We start from the raw sequence: 17,664 nt of genomic DNA, 5'->3' as shown, positions 1-17,664 counted from the left end.
TAAATGACAAAAATGATCTTTCTGTCTGCCGTGAAGTTTTGTTTGACGGTCAATACTTCCTTCTTACCGCAAACATTCTGAAATTTTAAAAAATCTTATTTTAGCCTCACTTTCGAATAACGAAGTTATTCTGTTCATTTTTGCCATTTTTGTCAGATCGTACGGACTCATTACTCTAGATCAAAGATTACCAAACGGTCAATCGCGAGCTAACTAGTAGCTCACGGGGACATTTTCGGTAGATTGCGTTAACGCTCTGGTTGGCTAACCTTGATTCCTCCACTAAAATGACGCTAACCTCATGGGGGTTCTGACGACAATTGCTTTATTTCTCCAGGGAATTGCCATGGTCAGCCTCATCTTACAGTATGGTAGCTCACAAGCTTTAAAAAATTGGCGACCAACTGCTCTAGACTGATGAGAGGCAGTTCTTTTGACCATCATAAGATTAGTATGTATTTGGAGCAATATGTTTGAGTCGCTACTACCTTTCGGAAACTTATAGCGCCACGCGTAACGAAATTTGAGAAACAGTTCCTTATTTGTGAATCGAGGAAATCTTTACTCAGAAACGAGAAAATTAGCATTTCTTAACCACAAGAGAAATGTCAGTTTCGGCTTGAGGCCTATTTTATGTAAACAGCTCTCACTTTTGTTTTATTTCTCATGATGAGAACTTCAAACTCTCATTTCTTTCTGAAAAAAGTTATTGGTAAACAGATAAAAAGTAGTTTCAAAATATATTTAAGCATCTACCGATTTCAGAACTAATATCTTGTTTTGTTAGTATAAAAACAATGTATGTTTTAGTGTGTATAAAGCAAAAGCCATGGTAATTGGAACGAAGGCTTCGATGACAAATACAGAAGTAGGAGAAAATAGAACAGGTGACTGGTTTTTGATACCTGAGTAGTATTATTAGTAATGACCTGAAATGTGAAGTGAAATAAAAGCAAGGATAGGAATGGCGAAAAAAGCCTTTAGGAGGAAGAAAATACTATTTTGTGGGAACTTGAATAAAGAGTTGAGAAAAAGAGTAATAAATTGCTTTGTGTGGAGTATTGTACTGTATGGGTCAGAAACATGGACATTACGCAAAAGTGATGAGAAACGACTGAATATTTTCGAAATGTGGGTGTGGAGAAGAATGGAGCAAATTAGCTGGGTGGAGTGGAAAACGAATGAGAGCTTGTTAGAAATGGTGTGGGAGAAAAGAACAATTTTAGATATTATTCAAAAGAGGAAAAGAAACCGGTTGGGTCATTGGATAAGAAGAAACTGTATCATGAGGGACGTTCTAAAGGGTATGGTGGCAGGAAAGAGAGAGGAGAGGCAAAGGAGACTACATTTAATGGATATGTCAAAACAGAAAAATTGTTCGTGAACACGTAGAGATTAGCGGAAGACCGTGGAGCATGGAAGCCTCTCAGTTGCAGCAAGTGACCTGCCAATAATGGCAGAATACCTATGATGATGATGATTAGTGTATATGTTATATTTAAAATTATTCAACAACAAATATGAAGCAGAAAAAATAATCTCTTAGAGGGTTTCATTATTTTTTATGGTGATCAAAATGACCTGTCGTCATTATTTCAGAGTGATCGACCTTCTCGCCTTTCTAGCGCTTACATGGAATCAACTTAGACCAAAATATTTTATGAATATGAACTTCCTCATTTATGAAGAAAGAAAATTATCGATATTTTAACACCTTTCGAGTATCTCTTAGTCAGCATTTACGCCTTTTCGAAAGAAGCTGTCCTTTCTTTGACATTTACATGTAGCCATATTTTCTGAACTAGATGCACAGTTATTAGAATGTTTTGTTACATTGGTCGGAAGAAAGGTATTTGTAAATTTTACACGATAATTATTTAGAGTTACCCTGTTTATTCATGAGAAACGCCACATAACTAATGCAAAACAAAATAGCACGTGCATATTCTTCTCTCGTACAGAAACATGAACTCTCTCTCATCTTTGATTATACACACACACATACATACATCTATATATAGTGAATGAAACAAAACATCTATTAGACGTACAAATATTTTTATACTATGCTCACAAGACAATGGAACAGAAGACCACCTACTGGGAGGGGGAAAATCTTAAGAGCTGGAAGAGTCTGCATGCTTCTACGATCTCTAAGCTTCATAATAATTCACTGGTTACCGTCAACACAGCAGTGCAAGAGCTGACGACTTTTTGTTTAAAAACAAAGGTTAATTTATCAGCACTAAGACACTTGACAAGCACTGCGTATGTAAATATGTGTATGTAACTATTGCCAAATCCTATGCCACTAATGCTGTCAAAGAAAGAAAAAATAGCTAGTTAACACTGTACCTGTAAACAGAAGTGCTGATTCTTCGTGGCCCTTACAGGTAGGAGAGGATTTTTTTATGAATGGATATCAGGGATATGGGAAAGTTACGGAATATCGTCCGGAGGAAAATTCTGAATGTGTGTAATAAAATGGTAGCTACTAGTGGGTAAGTTAGCAACAAAACATATATGTATATATTTACATAATACATACATACACACATATGCAATATATACTTCAAACAATTATGCTAATCATGACACCTAATATTACTTAGATAACATTTACAGACATAAAACATTAACTACTTCTACACATTAAGAAACACATATAACATAAAGGTACATAATTACATACATATATATATGGCTGGTTTATTTGGGTCAAATTATCAATGTCTTAAAGGGTATATCACAATGCATTCATAATCTACAATTTAATTACAATAAAACTGGTTCTATTTAGCAATCTAATTTCTACAAAAAAATTATAATTTTAACTAAGATACTTTTCCTTCTTTTATAAAAATAAAGTCACTTATTAATAATAAGTTTGAACAATCCTAGTTCAGGTTCGAGCAAAGGTAAAGTTTTCTAATATTGACAATTTGGTGTGTTAAGTAACAATAACTAGCGGGGACATATCTGGCTTTTAATCTGATATAATTTTATTTAATGTGTGTAACAATATCGGCTTCCCATTTTAAGGTGATGTTTGTTTGGCATTTGTCTGGCAGGGTTTGTGATTTTGACTGCAATTGAATATTGTTTTGTTGTGTTTTCTAAACAATATAATGTTTGTAGAAATGAGAGGACAGTTAATGTTCATAAATTTGAAAGAAATATTTAGAAATATATGGGTACCAATAAAAATGAGGCTGCTGATAAATGTATATACATGTATATATTGTACATTTCTTTACAGAAAGAAAGTGAGTTGATGCTTGGAGAAACATCTTCTAAATTCTATTAGAAAGAAATACATAAATTTAAAATGAAATAAGTTTCTAGAAATGATGACCGGAGAGAAAGTGAAAGAAACCAGTCTGTAAACATTTTTAAAGTCAGATTTCTAAATACAAGTATGATATCACGAACCATTAAAAAGAGATTATTTGAGTAGGATATTGTTTATGAAATTAGGCAAATGACGATTATATTTTATTAGAACGCTACGAAAATGAAAAATATATTTATGTGAAATGAGACTTTACAATAATTGTCTTTTAAGGATCAATTAAGAAACTAAAAATATAAATTGACAGAGAATGCTGTGCAAATTTGTTGTGAATCAATCGATATTATACATGCTATCATATGTTTGTGTGAAAACATATTCTTTATTTTGTTCGAAGCTTTAATCTCTCTTAGGATCAAAACGTTGCAGCAAACAAAGTACAAGAAAAGGTTGAAACAAAATTACGTAAATTTGACGATATTGACATCACTTTCCAACCGGAGAAAATAGAAATAATATAGTCTGAGTGTCCATTGGAAATATTAAAATAATTCCTCAATAATTCCTCACTCCTCACAATAATGTGGACATTTATTTATGTAGGTTTGGCAGGGATCACAAGAAATCATAGAAGGAATTTTAAATACCCAACACAATTCAGCGGAGATAAGCACACTGTGTAAATAAAAATTCACTCCTCTCTACAACTAACATGGTCCGTTTCTGTCCTTTCAGACATACTTTACTAATAACACGTGACTTAATGACCCATTATCATTTATGTGTGACCATTACAATTAATCGAAATGATTGTTCTACCTGGCAGTATGGCAGCGGATTGCTAAGATGGGTCGAAGCAAAGATGTAACGGAATAACAAATAGGATTCATTGTTTGGATGTGCCCATGAGCATGTAGTAAATTAAGATGCCCGATCTGTTACTGTATCGTAACTTTCTGTCCAACGTGTTCACAAGAAATGCTCTAACAAGCATATAAACGCAAATTCGCTTCAGAATAATAGGACTCATAACTTGATGACTATCGAAGAATTTCACGCCGGTAAGCAAAATCGTTTTCAAATCAAATAGGAACACCTACAATCCATGAATGTAGGTCCATCCTAACTAATTTCTGAAAGATTATTGTAAAGAAAACTTCATACAATGGGCATTTGGAACTGAGTACTACGAGAAGCGCCACTTCTCACTGAGTCATATAAAGCTATATGCCTTTAACGGACTCAAGAGTACGAACAATGGACTGAAATTGTGTTATGTGATCCGACGAGCCGCGTTTCTGCATGTATTGCAATCATGCAGAGCGTCGATTACATCGAAAGCTGAAACATTTCACCTGCAGTATGTGGAAGGTGTGATTCAAACTGAAGGACGTTCTGTTTTAGTATAGAAGTGTTTTCCTTACCATGACTCGGGCCTACTCATACAAGTGAATGAGAGTATGAATCAATACGTTTGTTTGGATATTTTTAGTGATCATGTATTGTCACTTCCTCGAACATCTCTATGATGTATATAGAATAGGATAGTAAAGGCTCCTATCTTCCAAGATGATAACTTCAGTTCACACTGTTCAAAGCATTTTCGTTTGGTCTCTAGATTCAGTTTCAATTTAAAGTCTGTGGTTTTTGTACATTGAGTGTAACTCAGAAATAAGCATTCCGTACTTTACAGAATTACACGATCTAGTAATGAACAAATGGACTCCATATCGACTTGAATACTACGAAATCTTGTACAGTCATTTCGAAACAGAATTCAGGCACTGTTACTTGGTGTTAGGTATATTCTAAGACGAGATGATTATTTTTGTAGGGTGCGCTTATGTCTAAGAAAAAAAACAAGGTTCAGTTTTATTAAATGTAAAGTTTAGCATTTCGAAAGAACCGGATCCTGACATCCAAAATCTTTCCCTTGAGTCCGTCTCGGAGGAAAATTATTAATGACTTGTGCATCTATTGCGAAATAATTCACTATAATTTAATTTTCAACGCATATTGAAGTAGCGAATAACAAAATGAACAAATCAAGTGATACGCTAAAAGGAGTATTATTTACTGAGAAGTTGAGAATATTATTATAGGATTTAATCGAAGTTTATCGTAGAGCTATTCAGCTAAACTCTGAAGCAAGATAGCTGAAAAGTTACCTCGATTTGAAATGCATAAGGGTTGGTATTATTGGTGATATCCTTGGTATTTACCTATCAATAGAATGATAGTTTGAAGATTTGGTTTCAACGTAATACCTAGGTGTATTAGAGTCTCAATAAATACATTTTTTCTAATTTCTTAACCATGGTTATACTTCATAAAGTTATCAATAAGCAAAAGATACTATCAAACTCAGATGATAGAATGACTCAATATAAGTTTTATTATCCGTTTTAAACCAATGATTTTTTAAGTGAGAAAATAATGTTTATATGAAGGATGCTGCCAAACAAAGTCAAACAGAAAATAGAAGCTAGTTCATTGGGTAAACACAGTGCTATTGACAGTTCTATATCATAATGCAGAAAGAGCCCTAATTGCAGAGACTCTCAGAGATCTAATGCTATATATATTGCTAATACCAAACCAAACAAAACAAGCACAACTTAATAAAATCAAACTAAGTTACTAAAAGTGAAAAGGATGAAAGATAATTAAAACTAAAGATAAAGTGTTGCAACAGAAAGTAAAGAAAAGGATTCCGAAATGGATGATCTTTGTTTTCTGTCTATTACAGCATTTATCCTGGAAGAGTTGAAAAATGAGCTACAAATAATGATGGGAGGAGGGGCCATATTACTTTTATCCAGTCATAGTCTTTGATACTTTGAGGGGCGAGGGTCTTCATCTCCAATCAGGACTGACATGTCACCTGGGAAAGATAGAGTACAAACACTCTTACACTTATGTGGTAATGTTTTATATATATATTTGAGTTTAGTCGAAATTAACTGCTGACAAAAACAGCAAAATAAATTACATTTTGTTTGCAGATACATAACTAAACATAAGAAAACAATTTTTAAACAAGTGGTGATTAATTTGTGATCGTGCACAGTAAATTAAGGAACAAATCAGGAAAAACTTTTCGAATTCATTTCTTAAAAATAATTGAGTGCTCTGTTTGGAGAAGAACTGAAATCAACTTCATAATTAAATACGAGTGTCTTGGAAATCATAAACGCTTCTGCGACACATTACATGTAAAGAAACAAATGTACTTTTTTCTCATGCTACAGAATATTACGATTTTAATTTACGAAACAACTGGAGTATCTTTATGATTTTATGTACTTCTGTTTCTCCTTTTTAAATTAGTATTTTAGTTGTTCTTGAGCTCTGTATATTCTTAAATCTCACTATCCTGAAATATTAATTTTTCAATAATATGAACCCAGTGTTAACTATTACTCTACATTTTGAACCTTAATTATATGTGTATAAAGAGATTTTAAAGATATTTTTAATATTTAATATTTTAGGGATTCATAAAAAATATAAATTGTAAGCAATGTGGATAATAAAGAATATTTATTATATTCTAAGTTTTTTAAAAATAATTAAATATTGAATATATTTTGAATACAATTGAATAATTGAATATATATTAAATAATTGAATATATCACAAATGTAAGAGCAACAATGAAAAGTTTGTTTGGGCAAAATAGTTCAAACTGACACATAATCATAGTCATACGTCTTGCGAATAAAATCAGAAAAATAAACACAGTGCTGAACAAGACTGCACTTATTTAATATAAAAACACATTTACACGTGACGTTTCAATCTTCTAACCAAGAACCTCATCAGACGTACACTCTGAACGTCTAGACTGCACGTCTGATGAGGATCTTGGCTATAAGATCGAAACGTCACGTGTAAATGTGTTTCTATATTAAATAAGTGCAGTCTTGTTCAGCAGTGTGTTTATTTATCTGATTTTTTAAAATAGTCAAAATTATTTAAATGTGTGCATGGACACAAGAAAACTTGAAATAAATGGCGTTTTTGTTCTTGACAACTGATGTTTGATAAATTTTAAATTTTATTCCTGAGCAACATGTTTGATAAATTTTTGTTCTTAATAAGTAATGTTTGATGAATGTTTAGTTTTTATTCCTGGCCAACATATGTTTGATAAATTTTTGTTCATCACAACTAATGTTTCATAAATTTTTAGTTTTTATTCCTGAGCAACATGTTTGATAAATTTTTGTTCTTGACAACTAATGTTTGATAAATTTTAAATTTTATCGTTGAGCACAATATGTTTCATAAATTTTAACATTTATCTTAATTAATACGAGAACGCAATTTAATTAATATCAATAATGAATGAGATATTAAAATTTCTCTTTGTAATAGTAATCACTGCTAACTATATAATGTAGTAAAATAATTTATCTGAATAAATACACACAAATCACGATATTTTAGAACGTATTTCTTTTGAATTGCGACTGATTTAATATGCTATAAGATGAAGAAAGTGAACGACGTATTTCCTGTAATAAGGGGCCAATCTACAGTATAATCAAACGTAATATATAGATGCAAATACGCCATGATGTTTTCCAGTTTCTGCTAATTTAATGCATATTGTTGAAACATGTTTTAAAATCTACCGTCGAATTTGCTTCAGCATACATTCAATGATATTTTGTATTTCATACACGGACGTGTTTATACATTGTCGAGGCCTGGAACAATACAATATATATAATACTCAAAGTAATATGTTCTTACTATAGTATCCTTTACATAATATTATACTATCCAGAAATCTATTCTACTGTGGTCGGATTCATTGGATGATATTTTCTAATTTTAGTTTCTCTCAACTTCAGCAGAAGTAAAGTGAAGCACGCTCATAGTAGGTTTGAGTAAGGGATATCTTCGAGTAAAATAAATAATTTCTAAAATTATTTTCAGAAATAAATAAATATTTCGTTAACGACCTTTACTACTTGGGAACTCTTTTCGGAAAATTTCCAATATAGCACGACGATTTTTAGGAAACAAGTTAGACAATTGCCTTTATGTTTCATAAATAAATACTTCATCAATAGCTATATACTTAGGTAATATAGCATAGTAAACTATTTCTCATGAAAAATCTACATAAAGGGTAGTTTACTCTTGGAGGTAAGTTCTTTTCGGGGAGAGTGTTCACAAACTTTTCTTCAGGGGATTTTGTTCATAGTCCATGAGTATTTGAGGCTCTGTATCTTGTTAAATACAATAATTTCGTAATTTCTGCAAATTTGTGTAATATCACTGTTTCAATTGTTGTTATACAACTTGATAGTTTATCTATGAAATAAACAGCAAACCAAGAAGTGTTTAATCAAATTTAGTGCTTTTTCTTTGACAAGTTCTAGAACAGGTTTGCATCTTTAGTATATTATTGCAATAATTTCACACGAAAAGAAGTATTAACTTCATTCTACTTCAACTATACAATAAACTTTGAGGAACTCATACACATTCTATGAGTTCTAGCGGTTAGAGCGTTAGGCTCTCGTCCGCCTGGTTCTGAGTTCGATTTCAGGCCGGTGCATGACAATTTTCGGCGTCCACCCAGCGTTTTGAGGCAAACTTGTGAGTAACGTGAACAAAAGATGTGATGGCTACTATTTATAGGTACAGAAAGCTCCTGATAAGCCTATTAGAGACAGTGCGACGCACGCGACGCTGACCACGTTCGTCGCTAGGGTAGACATACTTTCGACAGTCGATAACAGGTAGCGTTGGAGCTGGCTCAGGCACGCAAGGAGCTGTCAAACTAGTGCTTACTATCTAATAAAATGGAAGAGCCTATAAGCATTTCTGATTTTGTGAGACTAGTTCCAACACGAGAAACTTTTATATAGAGAATATGTTTTCTGTAACTTCTTCGTTTTACTTTAGTAGTATTCGTATAAGCTGCGCTCAAGATTTAAACTAGAATAACACTACAACGAAGAAAAGTGAACGAAATTCTAGCTTTGCCAGAAGTCTTGCCAGATAGAAAACCTATGATGTTTCAATGAACAAACTGCTTAGCAAAGGACTATCTTGAAAACGACTGTTCAATACATTTTGGCTTAAAAATTCATCATAATTCTACTGTTTGCTTAGCTAAGCACAATGTAAACGCACAGTATGAAGCCGATCATAAAACTAAAAAAAAAAAAAAAAATTCCACTGGAAGATAAAATATTGTAGCAGGGTCAAAATCGTTATGTTAAAATATGAATTTTCTAATTTGGTATATAAAAAAATTGGCTTGCGGATGACGTTCCTCTTCAAGAGTTCAAGAAGTAAACTAAAAGTCACCATAAGGAGAGGTACTAAATAATTTTGAAAAATATTTATACAGGGTGTTTTAAAACAACACCAACAACGTTTGGGAGGTGATTCCTGACACCAAGATAAGACAAAAAGTATATACCAACCTGGGTGCACAAATGCTTCCTTTCGGAGTTATAGGCTGCCGAAAACATGAAAAAGTGAACTTTAAAGGTCCATAGCTCCAAAACTATGGGAGCTACCGTAGTCGGGTGAAGACTTCACTTAGAAACTAGTGTGTGTCCCATTCAAATATCCATGTTTCAGAATTCTGCTATACATCTGCAACAATTTTATAAAGGTAGATGGTGAGTATTTCAAATTATACGCGCGTAGTCAAACAGCTTCTACAGCCAAATTGTTGCAGAAGTATCGCAGAATTTTAAAACGTGGATATTTAAATAGGACACACACTAGTTTCTAAATGAAGTCTTCACCCGACTACGGTAGCTCCCATTGTTGTGGAGCGATGGTCCTTTAAAGTTCACTTTTTCATGTTTTCGGCAGCCTATAACTCCGAAAGGAAGCATTTGTGCACCCAGGTTTGTCTATACTTTTTGTTTTATCTTGGTGTCAGGAATCACCTCCCAAATGTTGTCGGTGTTGTTTTGAAACACCCTGTATAAGAAATGGATTTCTTTAGATTCCATCCTTTCATATGTATACCGTGTCATATAGTCACCAGCAAAAATGTAAATAAACAATGTACGTGTACCATTTTGTATTAGTTACACCTGTTACGGTTTACGAATAAGAAGATAAAATCTTTGTGTTAATTTGATTTAAAAGAAGAAAATGAAAATGTTATCTGTTACTGGTACGCATATATTTTAATCACTCTCTCCCCTAGCCATACACGGTTCTGATTGGTTGAAGTTATCCGTTTCTCGGAACGTAGCAAATATATAGCACAAATCAAACGCCAGCTGTTGTAGATCCTCGTGCCCGAGCATGCTAGCGCACGGGTTAGTAATGAAAATCGTTTTTGGGGTGCATTCAAACCCGACCTAAGGAAAGTATTTTTTATTTTTTAAATTTTAATAACATTTTATCTTTAAAATAAGATAAAAATAATAGTTAGTTGCCCTTGTACGTAATATAAAACGCATATAATGCATAAAATATTTTTTACTTACGTCACGAAACATAGCTGAGCGAACGTCAGCGAGCGAACGGTGTAGAAGCCCCGCAGGGCTCGTTTCGTTCCATCGTGATCCTCGTGATAATACCACGTGACATTACGTCACACTCAGGTGGTGCAACATCGATATAAATACACCTTCACCCGCTTCCTTGTGACCAACTTGAAACTGTTGGCCAGGACAGTGCGTGAAAAAAATATATGCTATACTACTTGTATTACTACTGTATCATAAAGAATTTGATAAATTAAGACTGTAATGCTGAAGGATAATAGTAAGTAATTTATTTTCATTTAAATATTTTTCTGTCGTCTTTAAAATAGTAAATCACTTACTAATATTTTTCAACAGTACTGCTTCAATTTATCAAATTCTTTATAATAGCAATACTAGATCGTTCATTAAAATTTTCTCGTTTTATTATGAAGTTTTTTTCTTTCTCGTTCCTTTTTCTTGGTTTAAACAAGGCCGTATAGTCGACTGTCTATTGTATTTTTCTTTCAAATCGAAATTAGATAATTCTTGAGGATAATTTGACTGAGTTTAAACCCCGACTATAATGGTCCATAGTTCACGAATCAATGGCATGTATATCTTTCTTATTTTGTATGCGTGTGGGCTAAGTTTGTCGCGCAGAAAAAATACTTTTCTATGAAACTGATTTTTAGTCCAGACCTCAGTTTCGATGACTTATTAACTCAGATATCAGAGGTTCCCATTATTAATATTTCATATATGCATTTTACTGATCAAGATCTACCACTGTGATAAGTTTGGTCAAGATTGGATGAGTGTGGTCGATCGCGAACAATCATTGTGATTGAGGTTTGTGATTGAGTCAAATGAAAAACGAAAATATTAAATAACTTTGAAGATATTTAATGGAATCATACCAGAAAATGCAATTGCTTCGGTGCTGTTACGAGTGGTAACTTCTTTTCTTTAAATTATAAGATGAAGCTCATCTTAGGATGTCTTTAGATAGATTTAGTTATTAGAGCTGCTAGGTCTTAATTTTGAGAACTACGCTGTGAGCTGAGCGTAATACGAATGGTACTGCTTCATACTGAAGCTCGTAACAGCGAAGGGGCTATTCCATATGAAATCAACAAAATCAACAAAATCAACAAGGTGGCTCATGTGTTTTAGAATTTCTTCAAATTTTGTACAAATGTTGTGATGTCAAAACATAGTACACTTGTCAAATTTTCCATCTCCACCTCAAAGGGGACTGTTATAGGAGCCATTCGAAATTTTGAGCTTTTGTGCAAAGAGCACCTAAGTACTGAAACCGATAGATCTCTGGAGATATGAAGCTATTTGAAAATGGTTTTCACTAAAATATTCTTAGAATTTGTAGGATTTAAAACATTGTACTAAGAAACTCTCAAGTGGGGCTAAGCAAATGAATTTTGCAAAGAGAAAAAAGAAGAAAAAATAATGTCAAAATTTGGCAATTATTTCTGAAAAAGGCCCACCTAACACCAACCTCAATTTTTTTTAATTAGTAGCTATGGTGCTCCTCTTTAACATATACAAAAATTAGGAGGGTGTTTTTTGGTATGTTCAAGAAAAACAAATTATGACACAATGTAAGTTGAGTTGACTTAAGCACATTTTGCACATAACCCCAAAATTTCCAATGACTATTTCCAATTTTCCATGTTGAAAATGTTTATAATTGTCAATAATGAGGTAATTGAATAAATAAATTGTCAGAAATTTGAAACTTCGAGTACCATTGCTGAAGGGACTCAGATTCTTTCATTATTTCCAAAATCATGGACGACTATGAAAACAATTGAACCATTTCAAACAACTGAGTATCTCGTTCGTGCATTAAAAAAACTGACTCACTCAGAAGGTATAAGTACAAACAATTAATTCAAACTGACGGAACCCAAATGGAGACAATCATTAAAGAAACATTGACATTTTTGTAGAAAAAAAATGACAAATTAGCGCAGCATCACTTCATAGCCAAATCCCAGAGCTACTACTTCAAATACACACAGTAGAGCCTTTGGATGACAAATCATGCTTACTTATAGTTGATTTTGCTTAAAATTACTCCTGTATTATTCTAAATGAAGTTTAAGAGTAGCACTGGACCAATATTCTACTCAACTGTGCAACATTCTAATCTTTTCAAATGCAACATCCTAAGAGATCCTGTAACTTCTGTTATCAAATGTTTCATTATGTTGTGTCAGTGATATGTTAAAGCACGACACAGTTACATTTTACGCTTTCCAAGTTATTCTTTTGGAATATGTCATCTATGTTTTTCCTCAGATTAAACATGTTATCTACTAGTAAACATGTTATCTATTGAGTCAGAAGCCCGATATAAAGACTATAAACACAAACTTTGTCAACTTATGCCTCTATGACTGATTTTGGACTTACTTGTAAGTGGAACTATTTTGCCATAAGTCACGGTAAAAGTGTTTGCGATGACATAGTTGAGACGCTGAAATGTCTAGCGAGACATGCTAGTTTACAGAGTCCGCTGGATGACCGAATTGTTATTGTAGCCGATTTCTTCGAATTTTGTCAAACTGCAACCAATGTCAAACTATAACCAACTATAACCAAACGCTTTTTTATGCTGGAATATGTTGGAAACTTTCGCCCAATACTTCAAAAGAGATTGTAACGTTGTAAGAGATGAGTGAAATTATGAACACATTAGCCTGTTGAAACTTGAAGTCAGTCGTGTATCTTCTTTAAAGACAACATTCACTCTAAATACCTGAGCAGAACCGAAAGACATTAATCTTTTCATGTGAGCAATTTATTACGTGCATTTCTGAAGAGAAATGTTGGATTCAAAAAATAGTTTAGAATTCACAAGAACATCGTGACTAATGTGAATTTTCTTCATTTCCATGGGCCCACGAAAATGTTTTTCTGGCAAAAAAAAAAAAGATGCTGGATTCCATACGAAAACTGCATCATTAATATTGGAGTACCCAGTATTTCAACTGGTACTGGCAGAAATTACAGTATTTCTGAAGAAGAAATTGAGAAGACTTTCTCTGAAGTTGGTGATAAGAGATCTTAGGCTCAATATTTGAAATTGCTAACAAACAACCAAACATGTAAATGCTACAGTAGGACGGTGATAATCCAGACGTCAAAAATCCGAGCGAGGTCTCTAGAAGCTAGTAACAGTACACTAATTGAGTTTTCTTTGTGTGAAGTCAATGTTTTTACAAAAGCTCATTCATATGAAATTATTTGTCATACATATTTTTATTTTCCCTTAGGCCTACAAAAGTTAAGTTTTAAAGAACAGTGTAATTTAGTGTATGAGCAGGTTCTTCAGAAACATTAAATGTAAGTAGCGTTACATACGGTATTGTAATTACTGTATGTACTGTATAACCACTGTACGGATAAAAGTGCCTACCGTACAGTATATTTAAGCCTAAATGGCATTTTCCTGGTCATTTTCGAAAATCCGAACAATTTGAAAATCCGAACTCCCTGTGGTCCCAATTAGTTCGGATTTCCGACGCCCTACTGCATTTGTGTATTACGTAACGATAGTTCACTATTGTACAGTTTTCTTTTCTTAAATCAAACAGTACACTATAGGGTGCGTAATAGGCACATATTATTTTAAAATAACTTTATAAATTACATTTAAAGAAATGTTTCTACTTGTTTTTTTTTAAATTATTTTTCATAAGAGCCATCAACTATTGTAAATAAACATACTTAGCCATGCAAGTTGTATTACTAGAAAATTAAATAATCTGAGATTTGAATTTTTTCCTTCAACATATGAAAAAAACACCCTCCTAATTTTTTAATATGATAAACAAGAATACAAGAGCTACTTATTTTCAAAATTTGAGGATGTTAGGTGGGCCTTTTTCGGAAATAATTTAAAAATTGTCATTATTATTTCTTCTGTTTTCTCTTTGATGGTGAAATTTATATACTTACAGACACTGACACTGAATCCAGCATTTCAGGGCACTTTATCACTATGACTAAATTAAAGGCGTTTACAGGAATAATATATCCTTTTCTAGAACCAGGCTCTAAAATACCATGCTCCTTACTGATCTTCTGAGCTTTACGAACGAGATACTCGGTTGTTTGAAATGTTTCAACAGTTTTCATAGTCGTCCATGATTTTGGAACTAATGATAGAATCTGAGTCCTTTCAGCAATGGTACTTGAAGTTTCAGATTTCTGACACAATTTATTTAATTACCTCACTCTTGACAACTATAAACATTTTCAACACAGAAAATTGGAAATAGTCATTGGAAATTTTGAGTTTTTGTGCAAAATGTGCTTAAGTCCATTCTCAACTTACATTGTCATAATTTATTTTTCTTGAACATACCAAAAAACACCCTCCTATTTTTTTTTATATGTTAAAGAGGAACACCAGAGCTACTAATTTTAAAAATTTGAGGTTGGTGTTAGGTGGGTCTTTTTCAGAAATAATTGCCAAATTTTGACATTATTTTTTCTTCTTTTTTTCTCTTTGCAAAATTCATTAGCTTAACCCCACTTGAGAAGTTTCTTAGTACAATGTTTTAAATGCTATTAATTCTCTTCAATATCTCCAGAGATCTAGCGTTTTCAGTACTTTAAGTCGAAGGCAGACTTAGGTGCTTTTTGCATAAAAACCCGAAATTTCGAATGGCTCCTACAGCAGTCCCCTTTGAGGTAGAGCTGTAAAATTTGACAAGTGTGCTATGTTAGGATACCACAACAAATGTACAAAATTTAAAGAAAATTTAAAACATATGAGCCACATTTTAGATTCAAATTTGGTGATTTCGTATGCAATGACTCAAAGGTAGAAGCTCGTAACAAGATTGAGTATATAGTCGAAGTGTTATCAAAAGCTGTCTAATATGACTGTTAAGAGAAGTGTGACTAAATGGAGTTATGTATTATATTCTTTGGAAGCTAGGGAACTGCAACTATATTTCTATTTTTTGCACAGAGTAGTAAAATTTGTAATGAGACTACTAATAAGCGTAAATTTGAGATTGCCTTACTGGAATTTGAATGTTTAAATGCAGTTCGGTAAGTCCAATGATGTTTCCTATGATATTGTGCTATTTGTTAAATAAATGTTGAAATAGATTTGTGCTATTTTCAACCTTTATATAAAGTTACTTTTTCTTAAAAAAATATTCCCATTTAATCCGAAAGAAGTATTTAGCGAATTTTCCAACTAATAGTAATTTAGACTATATAACGAATTTACAAAATCTTGTGTAAGAATAATGTCGTCTTTGAAATTTCAGCATAATTATATTTGAATTAGGTAATATTTTACCCCATTGTCCCATCACTTCAGAACTAACCAAAGGATATAGAACGTGGGACGACTTCTCTAAAGGGGTCACCTTACTACATCGATTGCCCCAAACTTATTTCGGTAGACCACAGTATACAGTGTTATGTTTATTATAATTTAAAATTTATCAGCCCATTCTTACAGCAAAATGTATACATTTGTGATTTGTATTACCCATATCAAGACAAATTCAAAATTAATATTTGAACATATTTTAGTAGTATTCTAGCACGGATATAATTACAGAAGTGTGCAAAGGAAGACAATTACTGATTTCAGTTCTTCCGTGTATGAACTGGTTAAGTTAGTTCTACACAAAACACATCATAAACATAAATTATCTTGACCAAAGTCAAAATAATCACATTTACGAAAATAAGTAGAAATATCCAATCAGTCAAACAAGCAGAGAAGCAACACGAAGAAAGCATACGTGACAAGATGAGTGTGAAGAGAACACACAAAAGTTATAGACACTTTGTACAATCATCATGCAATTTGTGGGTTATGTGAATAGAAATCATTATATGTGCTAGATTTTATTTAATTCTAAATCTGCTAGATCTTATTTCAAGGATAAAACAAGGATGGATGACAGATTCTGCATTTTCTTATTGGTTAATTGCAAAAATTGGAAATAAAACTGGTGAATTTAGAAGTGGACGATGTATAATATACCCTTGTATCAGAAACAGATTAGTAAATGACTAATATACCATTGCTTAGACGGTATGAATTGGATATATGAAAAATGATAAACTAACATGTTTATTATTGATATTTTGAAAAAAAAAACTTGGAGATTTTCATGTTATGAAAATGTTGGTAATCATACAAATTTGAAGTAAAACTGATGAGTTTAGGAGTGGACGTTATTTAATATACTCTTGTATCAGAAACAGATTACTAAATGACTAATATGCCGTTGGTTAGAAGGTATGAATTAGATGTATGAAAAATGACAAAGTAAGATGTTTATTATTTATTATTGAAAAACTTAGAAGTTTCCCTTTTATAAAAATATTGGTAATTGCTTATGGAACAAAAGGTATAGTAGTGCAATTATCATGTTTATATTGTGAGGATCTAAAACTTTATATTTTTATATTTTCAGCGTAATAATTTCGAGTAAGACTGGAATATAGGAGCATGTAATGTTTTCAGGAGTGTTGATAAAAACCGATAATAAAATCATTGTTAATTTTACAACAAAAACACGAGTACAACACCACCATAATGATTTCTACTTGTTTGGGTTAATTAGTGAATGCAATTTCAGGAGAGGATAATGGGTAAAGAAGGTAATAAAACGTGTCGGTAGCTAGTTTGTTTTCAGTTCTTTTTATATAGATAGATATCATTTTAAAAAGTAGTTATGAATACATATTCTTGAAAGTGGGAACATTTTATTACGTAGGCAGTCAGAACAATTATAAAATTAAATTATCAATGGTGTATTTTAAAGTTAAGAAACTTCTGGTAATGTATTAATTTCCTCTACTCACCATGTTGATTATAAATTATTTTACTGTCAAGAATGTTTACTG

At 32.4% G+C, this 17,664-nt stretch overlaps 1 protein-coding gene across 6 annotated transcripts in view; it reads right to left on the bottom strand.

The window, feature by feature from the left end:
* Shab (potassium voltage-gated channel shaker cognate b) overlaps positions 1-17,664 on the bottom strand; it is a 534,267-nt gene that overhangs the window by 131,256 nt on the left and 385,347 nt on the right. The window lies entirely within an intron of this gene.

This window comes from Thermobia domestica, chromosome 18 (assembly GCF_964235325.1).
Source record: "Thermobia domestica chromosome 18, izTheDome1.hap1.1, whole genome shotgun sequence".
NCBI lineage: Eukaryota > Metazoa > Arthropoda > Insecta > Zygentoma > Lepismatidae > Thermobia > Thermobia domestica.
Note: the sequence above shows the minus strand (reverse complement) of the source record. Positions and strands in the feature narration are given on the sequence as shown.